This window comes from Balaenoptera musculus, chromosome 7 (assembly GCF_009873245.2).
Source record: "Balaenoptera musculus isolate JJ_BM4_2016_0621 chromosome 7, mBalMus1.pri.v3, whole genome shotgun sequence".
Taxonomy (NCBI): domain Eukaryota; kingdom Metazoa; phylum Chordata; class Mammalia; order Artiodactyla; family Balaenopteridae; genus Balaenoptera; species Balaenoptera musculus.
In genome coordinates this window covers 100,676,725-100,689,214 of record NC_045791.1, presented here as the reverse complement: position 1 = coordinate 100,689,214, position 12,490 = coordinate 100,676,725, and the positions used below count along the sequence as shown (strand labels likewise).

General features: G+C 34.9%; 1 pseudogene; it reads right to left on the bottom strand.

Annotated features, from left to right (window-relative positions):
* Nucleotides 1–2,132: 2,132 nt before the first annotated feature.
* LOC118897991 lies at nt 2,133–2,778 on the bottom strand (annotated as a pseudogene).
* Between the last annotated feature and the right edge of the window lie 9,712 nt (nt 2,779–12,490).

Below are 12,490 nucleotides of genomic sequence, written 5' to 3'. Positions count from 1 at the left end.
TGGTGAAACTGTCAAACTCCCTGCCAAGGTGACTGTGCTATTTTACATTCTACCAGAAATGAATGAAAGTTCCTGTTGCTCTGCAACCTTGCAAGTAAGTTTTATTGTCAAGTTTTGGATTTAAGCCATTCCAAAACTTGTATCTCATTGGTTTTAATTTGCATTTCCCTAATGACAAATGATATTGAGCATTTTTTTTTCGTATGCTCTAATCTGTGTATCTTCTTTAGTGAAGCGTCTGTTCAGATATTTTGCCCATTTTGCCCATTTTTTAGATTGGATTGTGTGTTTTCTTATTGTTGAGTTTAAGAGTTCTTTATATATTTTGGTTACAAGTCCTTGTTCAGGTATATATTTTGCTAAATTTTTTTCCTAGGTTGTGACTACTTATCTTCTCATTCTCATAACAGTGTTTTTCATGATGTGAAATTTTAATTTAATTTAATAAATTTAATAAAATACAAATGATTAATTATTTTTATTTCATGGATGCTTATGTTGTGTTGTATGTAACAACTCATCACCAAACACGAGGACATCTAGATTTTATCTTATGTTTTCTTCTAAAAAGTATAGTTTTTACATTTATGTCTGTGATCCATTTTCAGTTAATTTTTCTATAATGTGCAAAAGCTGTGTCTGAGCTCTTTTTGTTCTTTCCTTTTTTCCTTTTTTAGGCATATGGATCTCTAATAGTTCCAGCACAAGTTGATAAAAATATTACCCTTTCTTCATTGAATTGCCTTTGCACCTTTGTCAAAAATGATTTGAATATCTTTGTTGGGTTTTAAGTGTCTACTGTTTTACCAATACCACTTTATTATTTTTATAATATGTCTTTAAAGTGAGTGGTGTAACTTCTCCAACTTTGTTCTTCTTTTTCAATGCTGTGTTTGTTATTCCAAGTCATTTGCTCTTCCATATAATTTTCAGAATCAGTGTGTTGATATCTACAAAATAGCTTGCAGGGATTTTGATTGAAATTGCAATTATTTTATAGATCAGGGAGGGAAAAATTGACATCTTAATAATTGAGCCTTCCAATTCATGAACATGGAATATTTCTCTATTTATAGACAATCCTTTATTATTGCTCTCATCAGTGTTTTGTAGTTTTCTGAAAATATATCACACCCAAGTTTTGACAGATTTATTCTTAAGTATTTCATTTTTGGCATTATTGTGAATGGTATTTTTTAAATTTTAAATTTCTTTTGTTCAATGCTTGTATACAGGAAAGCAATGGACTTTTGTATAGTGTCCCTTATCCTGAAACTTTGCTATACTCACTTATTAACTCAATGAGTATCTTTGTAGATTCTTTGAGATTTTCTACATATACAATTTTGTTCTTGATGAATAAAGGCAGTTTTATTCCTTCCTTTCAAATCAGTATACATTTTTAGCCCGGGGCTTCCAGTATGATACATGAATACACGTACAACTGATGATGACAACGTGATAAAGGTAATGATCTATCCCTAAAGGTGAGAACTTAAAAGTTATTATCAGTGGCAACATTGTGGATTGCTTCACAAACATATCATTAGTGCCCTTAAGGGAACATGGTAGTGTCCTAAGGCTATTCAACACCATAGGATAAATGATATATGTGTATCAGAGCATGAACGTTGTCCAAAGTCACGTAGAAATAGCAAAAACAACAACAACAAAAAATGGATATTCCATAGAGCTTAATACAAAAATCTATATAGTTTTTAAAAATAGAACACAAGACCTAGGGATTTTGCACTTAAAAGAATCTGCTTATATTCTTTCTCCAAGACCTCCTGAGAATGTTCCTTTGTGTAGCTCAGAATGTTTGTATTTGAACAAGATTATCTTATGAAGTTTAAGGCTTTGAAAGCTCAATGAAATTTAGAATCAATTTGCCATCAGAAAAAAATTAAATTTACTATATAGACAGCAGGCGGTGGCCAATAAGTCGTTGAATATATTCATTTCTTCTCTCTCTCTCTCTCTCTCTCTCTGTCATTGGCAACTGGGTCACTGAGACTGATAAAAGAGTCACTTTGAACAACATCCACCCATGTTACTCTAATTGGACATACTTTAAAAAATATATCATGCTGTATTGTTGTTAATTAAGTACAAAGACTCTACCAATCATGTTACCTCAAGCTCTGCTTGGCCATCAGTCTCTTGTCTCTCTCTTTGGCAATGGTGAGGTGAATACATTTTCCTTGAGGAAGAGAAATCCATGGTTTGTTGCCTTTGCCAATAACAAAAATGTTGGAGAGCTGGGTGACAAAGCTGCTGCCATTGGCATCTTTGACATGAACCACATCAAAAGAACCAGGATGTCACACCAATTCTTCCCAAGTTAGCACCTCCAGTCACTTTACACAGTGTCAAACTTGATGAAATCAGTAATCTTGCCAGTCTCCAAATCAATCTGAATGATGTCATTCATCTTGCCGAGGGGATCAGGGTAGCAGATGGTGTGAACATCATGAGTCACCAGATGTGCGATTCCACTTGTGCCCATAAAGTTCTTTCTCACGTTGTACAACTTGTACTTGGCCTCTCCTCAGGTGCAATATGATGAACAGCAAAGTAAACCTTGGTGTCATAGATCAGACCAAAATTCTCTCCAGTCTTGTCAATATTGATGACGTCCATAAATCCAGCAACTGTACGTTGTATCAGTTCAGACCTTGTCATCAATCTTAGTGGACTGCTGCATGAGATCTTCTTTAGTTCATCTCCTGTCAATGTATACTTAGTATGTTCCTTAGGAAACTGATAAGGAGACATTCTCTGTTTGTGGGAACCAGTAAATGGATGAGGAGCAAACACACTGGTCAGTTAACAGCTTCTAGTCTACTGGAGCTGACACATGCTTCAGACGCTTGGGACTGCAAGCCACAGCTGCGCTAGGCACAAAAAGAGCCGTACTTGTTTGTTTTTCAATAAAAGGACAGCTTTAGCTCTCTTTATTTGCTGGGTGATCAAATTGACTTAAAAATCTTAACAGTTTAAGTCCAGTTTTGAGACTAAAGCTGTAATAAAAAATACCTTGGTAATATATACTACTTTTAAAAATTGAACTCAACCGAAAGTCTAGTCAAATTATTCAAAAAAAAAAAAAGGAACTTATTGGAAAGGTATGGAGAAGACTCACAGAATCAAAGGAATAGCTAAAAATCCATTGGGTCTCAGGGAGGAAAAGAACTTGGATCTCACCCAAGATCTAGGTAGCAGAAATTAATGCATCATTTCTTAAGGTCTTCAATTCTGAGAAGAATCAATTTCATCCATTTTTTCCCTTCATTCCTGAGTTGTTTAGGTAAAGATTCAAACTGTCAGTGAAGAGAGGACAATCGACTCTCCGTATTTATGTGTTCCTCAAATTCAACCAACTACGAATCAAAAGTATTGGGAAAAAAAATTTCAAAAAAGTTCCAAAAGCAAACTTGAATTTGCTGTGTACCAGCAATTATTTACATAGAATTTACATTGTATTAAGTATTATAAGTAATCTAGAAATGATTTAAAGGGTACGTACAGGAGGACGTGCGTAGGTTATATGCAAATACTGTGCCGTTTTATATAAGGGGCTTAAGCATCTGTGGGTATTGGTATCTGACAATTCCCTGCACCAAATTATGACTAATTAGATTTTATGAGTGTGAAAAAATAGATACTTTAATAAAAGGAGTGAAATTATGGGGCTTCTCTGTTATAGCAGTCAGCTTTCTTTTAATTAATATAAATGCACACAACGTAGGGTTGTTATGGGACTTACATGAAATAATGCATGCAAAAAGCTTAAAAGAGTTCTCAAAACATACAAAGACCTGCATAAATATTAATTGCTATTACTAAGTAATCTGTGTTTAGCTGAACAGGAAGGAAGCAAATCATATTTAATTATTTCCCAAAAGATTATTAGAATTCATTTGTCTGAATAAATTTTTATCTGACTGAATTTTTTTAAACTTTGCATTTTATTTAAGGTCAGTGCTTAAATTTACAGGTATCTGCTAGAAGTTAAAATGTTGAAGTATCAAAGAGAACAGAGTATTATTTTGTTTTGCAAATATATCCAAGCATTATATTTCAGCTTTAGAAATTGGTGTTCCAAAGGCTCTTTTAGGCCTATCTTATTTTTTTTTTCTATATATTTATCTAACTAAATTATCCAGGTAGAGATTGGTAATGTAGCTATTAAGGGAAATGTGTGTGAAAATTAAAAATAAGTCGTTGGCCTTTTGCCCTTTAAACTCACACAATAAGTACTGAATTTTAAAAAAGATGAAACAAAAATGAACTAAATGTATCTCAAATCAGCAACTTCAATATTTTCATGAACAGCTTGCTAAGAAAAACTACAAGCCAAAATTTTCTGTCAAGCAGTCATAGCTAATTCCGGGTTATTTGCCTACAATCTGTGGAAATATTTAATTGCCTTTATTCTTCATCATCTAATTTCAGAGCATTGGAGAGAAAGGTGCCTGGTCAGAGTGTTGGCTTGGGTTGAATGATCCATTTTCATACCCATACAAGAAAGTAGACTCCAAAGTGGCAAGCACTATTCCAAGGTGAACAGATCTAAATTCCTAATCAAATTTCCATGTCTGAGAAATCTAAGTTTAATTTCTTTAAAAGCAAGCTTGACCTTGATGTAATTCTGCTTAAGGTGTAGGATTTGGAGTAAAAATATAATCTCAATCTTGTCTCACTTGTATGAATTTGGTAGTTTGATGATCTCAAAAACCTTGTAAGTGGTCCCTAAGCGTGAACTTTAAGTATTTAATTAGAGCAATGTGTGGCCATAATCCTAACCTGGAAACTGTTAATACAAAAGTATATAAACTATCTAACCAAAATTATGATATTTATAATTTTCTATGCTTACAAGATTCCTTGTACTAGCAGAATTAGGGTGCCTCTCACAGGGCATTCTACTTGAATCTGCAAATGTCTTGAGAACAGGTTTGTGTTTTGTTCATTAATCTATTACCAGCAAGCATCCAAAACTTGGAAAGAAATGTTTATCCAACTCATTATTTATTTGTAATGAGATAAAGACAATAACCTTTTTCATAGCAATTCCCTTGAATGCAGAGGTTGAAAGTGAAGCTCTTTATGAAAAATATATTTATTCTTTGTTAGAAAGAAGTCAATATATCTGACTAAGGTAGACCTGGAAATGAAGGATCTTGTTTGTCAACACTGTTTATTTCTCCATATTGCCTTTCTGCCTAAAATTAGAAGGACTATTTAAAAAATACTGAACTGTTTCTATTTATTTGTAGTAAGTTATTGATGCTATAAATCTAGTGACTTTGATACAAGCAAGGGTTCCCAAATCCTAACATGTACTTAATCTAGATAAAAAACCATAAAAACTTTTTTACATCTTTTAGTAAATTCATAGTCTTTTTACACAGGGCAGAATTATAGCCTTAATGTACTTTATGAGGTGAGGTTCACCTAGAACATGATTTTAAAGTCTCTAAGGATACTGTGTTCTCTGCAAGGTCACAGTGACATGGACAAAGCAGCCTGAATGACTAATGGAGACTAATGACTAATCTATTGTGCCTCTGTGCAGATTCCTTAATGCAGACTGCTGGATTTGACACTGGAACTAAAAACAAAACCAGTTGCTGATTAGATACAACTAAAATGTTTGCTCTGTGTCAGGCACAAACCATCACCCCCGATCCTCCACCTAGCTCTGCTTTCTTAGAACTAGGTGAGGCTTAGTTTTTGTGTTTGTAAAGCTTACAGTAAAAATTTAAGCCTTGCATCCCAATTTTCTAGATAACTAAACAAACAAGCCAACAGGAAATTATATACTCAAAATTATTGGAGCTCTCTGCTAACCATTTGATTATGTTCATTCTAAAGAAAATATTTTAAAAGTTAGTCTTCATTCTCAATACAAATTTACAATGGAATGATGGGTGACAGTTATATTTATGCGTTCATATTGTATGTACTAAATGAGTCAGTTCTCTCAACTTGCAATTTAAGCAAATGGTAAGAACCTCCTCATGGAGTACATCTTGGATTTTTGGGGTGGACGAGTGTTTCTTGACAATCTTCCAAGCCTGATCTCTATCCCATCCTTTCACATAGGATTTCAGATATTTAAGTCTTCACATAGTATGGAGTTCTGAAATCTGGACCCCAATTTTCAGCTTGAAATTACTAAAATTTGTTACATTCTGTCTGATTTTACATTTCCACCCTTATACGTATACGGATGTGCAGATGTGATCAAATCATACATACATTTTTAATGGAGTATTTTTTTGCTAATCTTCTTTCTTCCTCCTCCCTCTCCTCCACCTCTCCAACTTCTCAGAGCCCATGTTAACAATCTAGAAATTAGCCTTCTGTCTTTTTTCTCATGCTCAGATAATCATTTTAGTCATATGTATGTGATATACACTCATACAAATATGCATACAGATATAGGATTTTGATCACTATTTTTTAATAGAATAAGATGATATACATATTTTGTACTTTTCTTTTGCTACTCAATAGTACTTTAAAGAAACCTTTCCAAGTTAACTGTTACACAGTGCAATACCAAAGACAGAGGAGTGGTGAGAAGAATCTTGACTGATGGGGAAAAGTGTATTATCAATGATATTAGTAGAATTACCAGCCTACAGTAATACTAAAAAGCAGAGTGTCTTCTAGTTGGGTGTATTTATTACAATGAACCTCCTAATCACTTTCATACAGGTGAGTTGTTCCCACCACCTCTGGTCCCTCTCTACTGAGGACACTGCAGTAGGTATTGCACTAATATTGAAGAGATAGCTCTAATTCTTTACCTTCAACAGCTGCAGAATACTCCAGGGTATGTAAGTCTCATGATCTATTGAATTGTTTTCTTACTGAAGGGCATTCACTTTTTTCTTTCTTTTTGCCATTGTTACTTCACTACTCTATATTCCTGTGTTCCAATGCTCAGGTACTTTTTGTCTGTCAAAAAAAGTCCCAGGTAAAATTACTTGTCCAAAATATATGTAATTTTTTTAACATCTTTATTGGAGTATAACTGCATTACAATGGTGTGTTAGTTTCTGATTTATAACAAAGTGAATCAGCTATACATATACATATATCGCCATATCTCCTCCTTCTTGTGTCTCCCTCCCACCCTCCTTATCCCACTCCTCTAGGTGGTCACAAAGCACCAAGCTGATCTCCCTGTTCTATGTGGCTGCTTCCCACTAGCTATCTTACATTTGGTAGTGTATATATGTCCATGCCACTCTCTCACTTTGTCCGAGTTTACCCTTCCCCCTCCCTTTGTCCTCAAGTACATTCTCTACGTCTGTGCCTTTATTCCTGTTCTGCGCCTAGCTTCTTCAAACCATTTTTTCTTTTTTTTTAGATTCCATATATATGTGTTAGCATACGGTATTTGTTTTTCTCTTTCTGACTTACTTCACTCTGTATGACAGACTCTAGGCCCATCCACCTCACTACAAATAACTCAATTTCGTTTCCTTTTATGGCTGAGTAATATTCCGTTGTATATATGTGCCACATCTTCTTTATCCATTCATCTGTCGATGGGCACTTAGGCTGCTTCCATATCCTGGATATTGTAAATAGAGCTGCAATGAACATTGTGATAAATGACTCTTTTTGAATTATCATTTTCTCAGGGTATATGCCCAGTAGTGGGATTGCTGGGTCGTATGGTAATTCTATTTTTAGTTTTTTAAGAAACCTCCATACTGTTCTCCATAGTGGCTGTATCAATTTACATTCTCACCAACGATGCAAGAGAGTTCCCTTTTCTCCACACCCTCTCCAGCATTTATTGTTTATAGAGTTTTTGTTGATGTCCATTCTGACTGGTGTGAGGTGACACCTCATTGTAGTTTTGATTTGCATTTCTCTAATGATTAGTGATGTTGAGCATCCTTTCATGTGTTTGTTGGCAATCTGTATATCTTCTTTGGAGAAATGTCTATTTAGGTCTTCTGCCCATTTTTGGATTGGGTTGTTTGTTTTTTTGATATTGAGCTGCATGAGCTGCTTGTAAATTTTGGAGGTTAATCCTTTGTCAGTTGCTTCACTGGCAAATATTTTCTGCCATTCTGAGGGTTGTCTTTTATTCTTGTTTATGGTTTCCTTTGCTGTGCAAAAGCTTTTACGTTTCTTTAGGTCCCATTTGTTTATTTTTGTTTCTATTTCCATTTCCCTAGGAGGTGGGTCAAAAAGGATCTTGCTGTGATTAATGTCATAGAGTGTTCTGCCTATGTTTTCCTCTAAGAGTTCTATAGTGTCTGGCCTTACATTTAGGTCTTTAATCTATTTTGAGTTTATTTTTGTGTATGGTGTTAAGGAGTTTTCTAATTTCATTCTTTTACATGTAGCTGTCCAATTTTCCCAGTACCACTTATTGAAGTGGCTGTCTTTTCTCCATTGTATATTCTTGCCTCCTTTATCAAAAATAAGGTGACTATATGTGCGTGGGTTTATCTCTGGGCTTTCTATCCTGTTCCACTGATCTATATTTCAAGAGATATTTCAAGAATATTCTGGGAAGATCTCTAACAATTCCAATTCCAACAGCAATATGTATTTTTCCTTTATTATTTATTTGTTTAAATTACTGTGATGGGTATAAAAACTTTATTTTATTACAATTCACATTTTCTGGTGAGGGTGAGGCTGTGAGTGAAGTAACACTCCCTAAAATCTTGTAAAAATCTTCACTTTCCAACTGCATTAGATGGGAATGAATTTAGCTGTATATAAGAGAGAGTCAACTACAATTACTTAACCATATAGAAGTTTTATTATTTACAAATAATAAGAGGTTAAGTAGGAAATTTGTACATTTGTAGAGCTCCTTCAAAAGTCATTCAAGACCTAGTTCTGTCTGGTTTCCAGTTTCCCTTTTCTCAGCATGTGGCATCTGCCTTCACAATCAGAGGTTGGCTCCAGAAACTACAGGCATAGGGACTTGATCTCAAGAAAGTGGAAGTGGTACATGAACAGGAAAATAAATAAAATAAGTACATAAACAAACAAACAAATAAATAAAAGACTCTTCATTCCCACTCTAGCTTCCCCCCATCCCTTTTTTTAAAATCAGGGCATTAAAGGCTATGTCAAAGCCTTTAACTGATGAGAACTATGCCAAATGATTATCAACGTTTGCAAGGTAGCTTGGAAGGAGATTCTCTAAGCTGAACACTTTGTTACTCTGAACAATGATAGAATGGGAAAATGGACCATTGGTAGTTAATCATCAACCTGTCATACTTAACTTTCCCTCATTATAATATGTGGGTGTGTGTGTGGGTGGGTGTGTGTGTGTGTGTGAATGCATAACTCTGAATTTGGGCAGTGGTCACAAACATTTACTAAGTCCTGGATATATAGGCTGACGCATCTATCTAGAATCTGGAGGTGTTTGTTACTTATTATTTTCAGTTTTGGGCACCTATGCAGAAGCTGGGAAAATAGAATTCTCATTCCACATCATATTAAACACTGTTGCTGCCATTAAATAGTTGAAAAAGAAAGAAATTAACATTCTTGAAGGTACTACCCTTCCTCGAGAGGCTTGAAAAAGCTGGCCTAAATATATACCAATGCAGGGAATTTTCCTGATGTTTCTTCAAGTAATATGGCATCCTAGTCCTGGCTTTATAAATGTTTTAAATTTATATTGAGGTATAATTACATTCATTAAAACGCAGAAATATTAAATTCAATATGTTTTGACAATTCTATAACCAACACCCAAGATAAGAAGTAGAATATTTGCAGCTCCTCAGAAAGTTCCCTCATGCCCCTTTCCAGTCATTTTTACAGTTTCTACCGAGTAAATCACTGTTACAATTTTCACATATTACAGAATAGTTTATGCGTGTTGGAGAATTTCATGTTAATGCAATGATACGTAATGTACTCTCTTGTGTCTGCTTTCTTATGTTCAGTAGGCCCAGGGCTCATTCTTTATTGTTGCTGAGTACTATTTCATTATAAGAATGTATCACAATTTGTCCTCTTGTTGAGGAACATTTGGACTATTGCCAGTTATAGACAACTATGCATAAAGTTGCTACAAACATTTTAAATATTTTCTTCTGTGAAGTGTCGTTTTAAGCTTTTTGCTCATTTTCTTAGTTTAGTTAGCTCATCTTTTTATTGTTGATTTTGATTCTGTATATAAGTCCTTTACACACACACACACACACACACACATGTGTGTGTGTTTTCTTTGTATTTATCCTGCTTTGAATATGCTGTATTTATTTATTTGTATTTTGGGGTTGGTGTCTTTCATCAATTTTTTAAAATTTTCAACCATTTCCCCTATTTTATATCTCCTTTTCTCTGGGACCCCATTTATATGACACATTTAAATCATTCACTGTTGTTTCACAGGTCTTAGTCACTCTAGCTTTGTTCCATGGACCTAATATTGTGTATCAAACAATCCCAAATTTAGTGGAGTAAAAAATAAGCATTTATTGTTATTATCTCATGCACTTGGCATTGACTGGGCTCAGCTAGTTGGTTCTCACCAAGCATCTCTCATGTGATTTGACAATGGCTTTAGCTAGTCATCCCAAAATCTTTCTCACTCATGTGCCTGCCTGTTGAAGCTGGTTGTCAGCTGAGACTTCAGTGGAGATTGGCAACCAGAACACATGTCATTTGGCCTGAGCTTCCTCACAGCATAGCTGCTGGATTCCAAGAGTGTGTATCCCTAGAAACTATAGCAGAAGTGCCACGGTCTTTTTGCATCTACTCTTACAAGTCACATTCTGTTTATCAAGGAGATCACAAAGTTTCCTCTTGATGGGAGAGCATCAAAAAATTTGTGATCATGTTCTGAAATCACTCGTTTTTTCTTGGGTTGTGGTTGGATATTTTCTATTAACCTGACTTCAAAGTCACTGATCTTTTCCTATGTCATGCCCAATCTGCTGTCAAGCCCATCTAATGTATACTTTATTCTGTGTTTTCCCTTTCTACAATTTCCATTTGATTTTCTTATCTTTTCAGGAATGCTGTTCATCTTTCCTAATATATTATTTAATATTTCTATGATAGTTATTTAGTTCCCATCTGATAATTCCAACATGTGAGTAATCTTTGGATCTGCTTGTGTTGACTGTTTCCTTTCTTGACCATACATCACACTTTCTTGTTTCTTTTACTATTTTTTTGCATGCCAAAACTTTTACTTCCAAAGATCACCCTTTTTCTTCAATCAGACCAATAGACCAAGGAGATGATTATTTGACTTGGATGAGGAATTTGTCATACCTTTAGTTTGACTGAAGTCATCACTAGATTCAAATGTTGTGGGCAAGGTCAGGATCCACCCTTTAGCAAAACTTGGGGTATGAATATTGATAATATCCCGGAGAGCTCTGTGTGTTTTATAGGCAGGAAACCTCTTTTTGGCCATTGGAGTGTTCTCTTTCTTCTCCAATATTCCGCCCTAATATTTTTCTTCAAGCTCTAATAAGGAAACTGCCTTATAATCTGAGAATGTTTACAATTCCTCAGAGATGTTTTTCTCAGCTCTCCTATACTATTTTCTAGCCTTTGGGAGATGAAATTCAGAGTGCCTCAAATTGATTTCTCTCAACAATTTTTCCGGCTTTTAACTTTAGGTAGTTGAGGGTCTGGAGTACCTCAAATGGGTTCCTCTCATCACTATATCTCTCTCTTTCATTTCTATTCAGCAAACAGTTGCCCTGTATTTGGGGAAGATCTCATGCACCTAAGGGGAGTTTGTTTCATTTGTCTTGCCTTACCACCAATGTCTGACATACAGGACCTAACAATTGTTGAATATCCATATGGAGGAATTAGAGCAACAGGGAGTGCTGGGCTCCTTAAAATTCTAATTTGGCACATGCTTCCAGAAGCATCCATTAATAGGTTGTTAACAATTAAAATTTTGGCTATTTTATTCTTTTTCTTGTCAGTGATGAATTCTTCCCTCTCTCATGAATAAGGATAGCTGGGAGTCTCTTCTCTCCTATGAGAGGCTTATCATTTTAAAATGTTTTTAAAATTTTTTAGGTTTTATTGCATCCTTTACTCTGTCAGAGATTTGCACAAATCTGTGAGTTTGAAGCTTATCCACATTGTTATGGTTTTTCAGATGGAAGTGGGAGTCTCTTACAATTTCTGTATTCTAACTGGATATCTAGCCTTGTAAATGAAAGTCATTCTTTTTGTTATTGTAGGTTTCCATGATGTGGTTGAAGATTACATTATTCTGGTTTCCTTTTTGACCTTTAAAAATTCTGTTATAAAAATCTACTTTCACATACCACCTTCCCCACACTACACAGGCAGGTTTGCAACTTCATCTGAATGGTGTAGTGCTGCTTTGCTTGTCTGACAAGATTTTTTTAGGGAGCATCTCTTAGATACTTGTGAATTAGTCATTTTTCTTTAACTGTAGATCTGCCCCCACCCCGATTAAAAAAAAAAAGTTGTACTT